General features: G+C 42.1%; 1 long non-coding RNA gene across 1 annotated transcript; it reads right to left on the bottom strand.

The window, feature by feature from the left end:
* Nucleotides 1-278: 278 nt before the first annotated feature.
* On the bottom strand, nt 279-6,446 carry LOC119324662. The gene is made up of 5 exons (XR_005157069.1): nt 6,055-6,446; nt 5,269-5,377; nt 1,995-3,786; nt 1,366-1,453; nt 279-635 (listed from the first exon to the last, which is right to left on the bottom strand). It is a non-coding gene; the product is annotated as an uncharacterized LOC119324662 (long non-coding RNA).
* Between the last annotated feature and the right edge of the window lie 16 nt (nt 6,447-6,462).

The following is a 6,462-nucleotide window of genomic DNA, read 5'->3' as shown; positions in this document are numbered from 1 at the left end:
AGAAGAAATATTCACATATGATAGAAGGAAAACATTATGTAGTGCAACATCACCATGAGATTTATCATAAGGCAGAATCGAGTTTAGCGCGTTCATGAGATAGCAAGAGCCTGAATGTTAATCTACAAATTCTAAAACCATACATCATCGACAACATAATATAATTAAAATAGTTTTTTCTTTACATATAGGCCATTTCATTATTTATAGGAGATAAACAAAACATATAGTATCATATCAGAACATTCAGTCCCATGACAAAATAAAGGTGATTAATTAACATGCCATAACTGAGATTCTCCAAATCCCATGTCTCAGTCATGAAATAAATTCTTCATCAGATTTGAAGTACCACAATGGGAAAATAATCACTGTCAATGCAAGGTATTACATGCCTTTGCTTTGCTCCATATGAACTGAATTTCTCTATTAAATATCAATGTCCAACCTTGAAAGCAAAAGGTTTCAGTTCTCATCAAAACCACTCAATTAGTAATTCAATACATCAGTTCTGTCTTCACTTTGTCATACTAACAAAGTAAACCCTTATACATATGTAAGGATAACTGCCAACAATCAGGACTACAAGCCACATGGCAGGCTGGCTGGAGACCCCATCTGGTTCCGGCGGCAACCTGCAAGTCAAGAAAAATGGGAGGAGCAGAGAAAGGTGAACCTCCAGCAGCGACGTGAGCAGCAAGGTGCGCCCCTCCCAAAAATTTCACATTTTGCTTAGGTCTGGATAAGATTTTAGAACATAGATGCAATCCAACGGGGAGGCCACAAGAAACTATCTATATCTATCCTCGCAAAAATCTATTATAAGCTCCAGTGCACTTAGAATTGAGGATCTTTCTTAAAATTACATAGCAACTGACAAACATACAACATCGCATGAAAATCCGATTCCCCGGTTCATCAATCTAAACAAACATGTGGACTGGTAATCAAACAGTTCCTAGAATCAGAATAATTTGTTGTCAAGACATCAAAAGTAACTACCAGTTTCCAAAACCCCACTATATGTTAGTAAACATATGGTTGCCACATAAGAGTATTTTCTGCACAAGGAAAAAATATATTTATGATTGCTTCGTTATGACCACGTCAATATAGGCTATACAACACATACATCAAGTACTCACCCCAATGGGGAATTCACAAACTATTTCCCATAAAAGGTAAGTATGGGTAAAAAACAAAACAATTAATGGTTGCTTCAATTGCTCAATTATTTAAAAGAAAACAGAAGACGCGCAAAGCTTTGGAGCACTTGAACAGGGTTGAAACTTTTAAGCCTCATGTTCCCAAGAAATTTTTGTAACCATGAAGAAACTAAACAATATATCAGCTAAAGAGCAATACCTGCACTGGACAATGATGACATGGTTTCCTTCCTTGACCTGGAAGCAAGGAGATCAGTAGCCTTGTGGCACGAGGGTGCGACATTTTGCTGAAGCAAGTAGTACTAAGTTAGTAGGAATCTACTTATAGCGTATGAATTCAAACATGATAATAAAATAAAGTGAAGAAGAAACATTCATTTGTGGTAGAAGGCATAAGACTATAAGGCAACATCAAGTTCAACATAGATTTATAATACATGCATTTAGATTTAACTATACAAAGGACATGAACCATCGTCCCACCCTACAGAAATTAATAACACATTTTTTCCTTGGAAAGGTTACATTAGCCACGCATTAGACGATAAAGCACATGGACATGAAAATAATCTCAGAGACAAACGATAAAACTATGTTTTCTACTATCCAGGATATGAACTAAAAATCTCATGGAGAGTATTAAATTGTTCCAAATATCATTCCAGAACCCAGAAAAGAGATTATTAATTTGATTTACTCACATGCTTTGGTACTAAAGCTTCGCTGCACAAGATGCACCAGCACCTTATGAATTGCCATCTGCACTAAAAGGACCAACATATGGACTGCCAGCCAAATAAAAACAATATAACTTTTTCTTGTTGGTACCTGAATATTCGGGGCAGTCGTTGTGCTGAACATAACATAAAAACATAACTTGAGGGCAAAGTGGAGTTGGTCATGTGGCACAGCAACCCATGTTGGTCGGGAAGGGTCGATAGTAACCAGGGCGGTGTATTCAGGTACCGCCGGTGTCAGGCCCATACATGGTTTAGACATCGATACACCACAAAGAAACCAACAACAAATTAGTTGTGCCCTTCAGTGCTTAAAAGATACATGGAAAAGCAATTACAAAATTATAGTAAGAATAAAAACAACCTGCGAACTGCTATCTTTATAACCAACAAGAGAACAGAAATGTTCCACTTTCATGAAGCTCAGAATTTTAAAAATGTATAGAAAAGGCATAAAGGGTGCATGGGATTTGAGCAAAATATACAAAAATACAGAAAATCTATTCGGTCGCAGCCATGTGGACCGAGGAAGTAACTAAGGGACCAATTGAATCAAAAACAAACTAAGTAACCAAATTATCACATCAAGATGCTAACAGTACAACAGTGAAATCATTACATAAGACAATTATAAATACTAGGAGCGAGTCTGTCTAGCATAATAAAGTTCAACCTACTTTTAACCAGATTAAATCAAGGACCAACAACAAACAATAAATATCAAGAACAAATTATATGCAATAAAGGTATGAGAGAGAAGAAATCTGTATACAAGACGGCTATAAACACTGGAGCATAAATAAGCGACACCTTTAAATACAAATAAAGGGTTCATTGTGTGGTGGGCTCAGATTCACCTTTCCTCGATCACATAACCTACTCCCGTCATCTCTTATCACCAGATCAATCTGTTTATACAATGGAGCTGCCCTGGTTATCTCTCAACAAGAGTGGCCATCCAAGGACAGAACAATAAGTATCACCTGATCAAAAAGGATTCGAGAAACAAGAGGGAGGATCCAACTCGATACCCACAGGTGCCTCGATTGCTCAAATGCACACTTATTTCAGTCACGGTTAATCATCATCGCCCTAGAAAGAATGGCCTCCCTCACCTCATCGACGCACAGACTAACCAGGAGCCAGCACACACATGGGCTCAGATTCGCCTTTGCTCGATCATGACCCTTCCCCTAGTGTCTCCATCGCCAGATCAATGTGTTCTCACAAGGGTGAAACTGCCCTGGTTATCACTCATCAGAAATGACCATCCAAGGGTAGAGCCACTAAAATAAGCACATGATCAGAATGGCTTAAAGAAACAAGGGAAGATCGAACTTAATACCCACAAGTGCCTCGATTGCTAGAGAGCATGCTTATAACAGCCATAACCGATCATCATAGCCATGCGCCAGCTAAGTGTCTCTTTTTGATCCAATGGGCGGGGCGATGCGGGCGGGGCGGCGAGGACGAGAGAGGGGGCGCGAGTGCGGGCTGGAGAGCGGCTAGGTCCGGGCCGGCGCCTTTTATACCACGTGCGAGTGAAAGGACGAAAATGCCCCCGGCAGGGCAGGATATTTACGCGCGGTGGCACGAACGGGGTGAAACTGTTCATTGCAGCAGTAACTATTTTTTATTCGACGGACGAGGTCATTCTAGGGCTCGATCCGACGGCTCAGATCGCATCAAGCGCTTTGATCCAACGGCCAGGAAGCCCAAATCGCTGAGGAAGCGGGAGAGTGACTGGAATCCTTATTTCGCCCCATATAGTAGCCGAAGCAGAGGAGCGGGAGGAAGATGGAGCTCGCCGAGGGAGGTTGTAGCAGAGGCAGTACTCAGTGGGTGCCGGGGTTGCGCCTGAACACCGTCCAACCGGCGCAGAACTGCAACAAAGAACAGATCCACAAACTGTGAGATTTGGGTAAAAACAAACTTAGCAGAAGAATGCAATGGGTGGAACTCAAACGATAAATTATATGAACTAATTGACAAAATAATTGTTTTGCATATATTTCTTAATCCCAACATCCCAAAAAATAGATAAGTTCAGTCTGCCAAGCAGATAAATTAATCTAGATAGGTAAGTTTAGCATCCCAAGCACAAGGAACAAAAAGTAGAAGCAAGCAGATAAAGCAAGGAAAGGAACAAAAGCAACAATCCTAGGCCCTACCAGGAGGGAAAAGGCACACATACTTGTACTCCGGTAAAAACAAGCGAGAAGCAGACGACCTCCTCTCCCTATCCCTCTTGCAGCGACCCACACAACGCCACACAACCCAGCACGCAAAATCCCAACTATACCCTCGGCGGGCTCTGAGAATTACAGGCGCTGACATCCCAGTTTGACACTATTTCAATCTACATTGCTCAATTTTGATTCGACGATCGAGGTCATCCGGGACGGAGATCCAACGATCGAGAACGCATCAAAAAAAGCATCCGACGGCCAAGAATTGCTAAACTATGAATAGATGGGGGTTCCCGTGAGTATTGTGTGTGGCTTGCCGCACCCCACCTGCCTCAGCAATATCCAACCTGGTAAGGTATGGTTTATATTCCGAAGGTCAAAAAAAACTAAAAATATACGGAGCGCCAAAGCCATTGCATGCAAGTGCTGCCCAAAGGATCAAGGTTCAGTATGATATACTGAAAGAAAGCCGTGACTGATAATTCATCTACTATTATCTCCAGATGACGGGCCACTGGAATAAGAACATCCATCATAGCTACACATTATTCTCACATTGTCCAAAATTGTGTTCATTAGAATTATACAACAAACTAAATATTTTCATCAAAAGAAACTGCATAAAATTCCAAATGATGGTCTTGAAAAATGCATATAATTTAAGGTGCATCCTTATTCTGATAAGGATGAAAAATAAATATATATTGGAACTCTTGTAAAACACAGATCACCAAAATTAAAAGATATCATAGCCACACGTAATTCAGCCCTCATGACACAGACTGTGTTCGAAAAGAATCTTTTCAATCTTGCAGCAACATAGAAGTTCATATCATTATAAACATAGAGAAAGAGAGACTAAAGTAACAGACCTAAAATATAGAAATATATTTTCGTAGCAGTGACGACCCAAGCAATTAAATTTCACACTACAGTAAGAAATCATAAGCAAAAAGAATTGTACAACAGAATAGAAGGAGATTACAAATAGGCAAAGCATGGCACCAACACATCCTGAGTGCAATAAGCAGGGAGCGAGGGTGAAGCATATAGACCTATTGTTGTGGTTATACAGAACTATTTAGAAGCAAGAGTATAAATCGAAAACTTGACTTGATAGCACCACCTGACATATAAGTTCTAAGTACACATGGGTTAAGACAGATGGCCAATTACCTGATAGATCTATTGTTGTGGTTATGTTGTTGTCCATCCAATAAAAAAGAAAAGGTATCCTTTCTTCTGTAGGAATCTGAGAGGCACACACAAGCTGTTCCAAGTTGTCCTGACCAAAGACATATTCAGTATAAGACCAAAAGAAGTAAACCAACAATCTTGGGACATCTAATAGTCAAATGCATATGCAGAAAGACCTACTCTACCCTGCAACCAATTCGTCTCCTAGTACTGGATAGGAACAAAACCTTCCTTGAGAAAGGACACAACCTCAGGCCAAATCGGTACTCATTGACAGAAAAAATAGGTACCCAACAAGCTAAGAAGGCAACAAAAACTACTGTGCAGATACCTAGGACACATATAGTAATATCCATCCCCTCAATTCCAAGGACCCCAAAAACCTGTATTCAGTGATCTTATTAAAGAAACTACAGAAACATACACTGTATTCAAAACTTGCTGCCATTTAAGCTAGTTTTTCACAGAAAACTCATTAGGACCCCCAAGAAACCTGAGCTCATTCAGACCTGAGCTCATTCAGACCTGAGATGCAAAAATATCCTCTCCCTCCTTGCTGCATTTTCCCCTTTTTTATGCACTCATTCAGTGATTTGAATGTTCTGTGCATTTCAATCATACTTGAGATGCAAAACTGAAGCTTCAAAAAAAATTCAGGGAACTTGCTACTCAAAAGATAGACTAAATTCAGGGAACTAGAGCTTCAAGATAGACAAAAGAAACATTTTGGAGTAGAACATGGAAGGCAAAAGAGGGGAACCGCACCTTGGCAAGTGGGGGAGAGAGCACCCACGGCGGCGAGGAGGCACACGCGGTCGCGGGGACTGGGTTGGGCCGTGGGCGGACGGGGGCGGGGGGCTGGCGTCTTGGACCAGTCGGGGAGGTGGCGACGCCTCGCAGACTCAGCGGCGTACGCGGCCTCGATGGCCTGGAGCTCCGCCTCGGTCTCGGCATCTTGGCGACCCATACGGCGGCGCGCGCTTAGAGAAGACCGGCTTCGTGGTCGACGGTGTCCAGCCAGCGAGGAGATGATCGACGACGCGCGGGGGCAGCTCCGGCTCCCCGTCCTCTGGGAAGGAGGAAACGACCCGACGGCACGAGACGAGCAAAGGCGGGGGCGGTGGCGCGACAGGGAGCGTGCAAGCGCGGGGCTAGGGTTTGCAGACGGACGGG

The sequence above is a fragment of the Triticum dicoccoides genome, chromosome 6B, assembly GCF_002162155.2.
Source record: "Triticum dicoccoides isolate Atlit2015 ecotype Zavitan chromosome 6B, WEW_v2.0, whole genome shotgun sequence".
Classification (NCBI taxonomy): domain Eukaryota; kingdom Viridiplantae; phylum Streptophyta; class Magnoliopsida; order Poales; family Poaceae; genus Triticum; species Triticum dicoccoides.
This window is presented reverse-complemented; position numbering and strand designations above follow the sequence as displayed.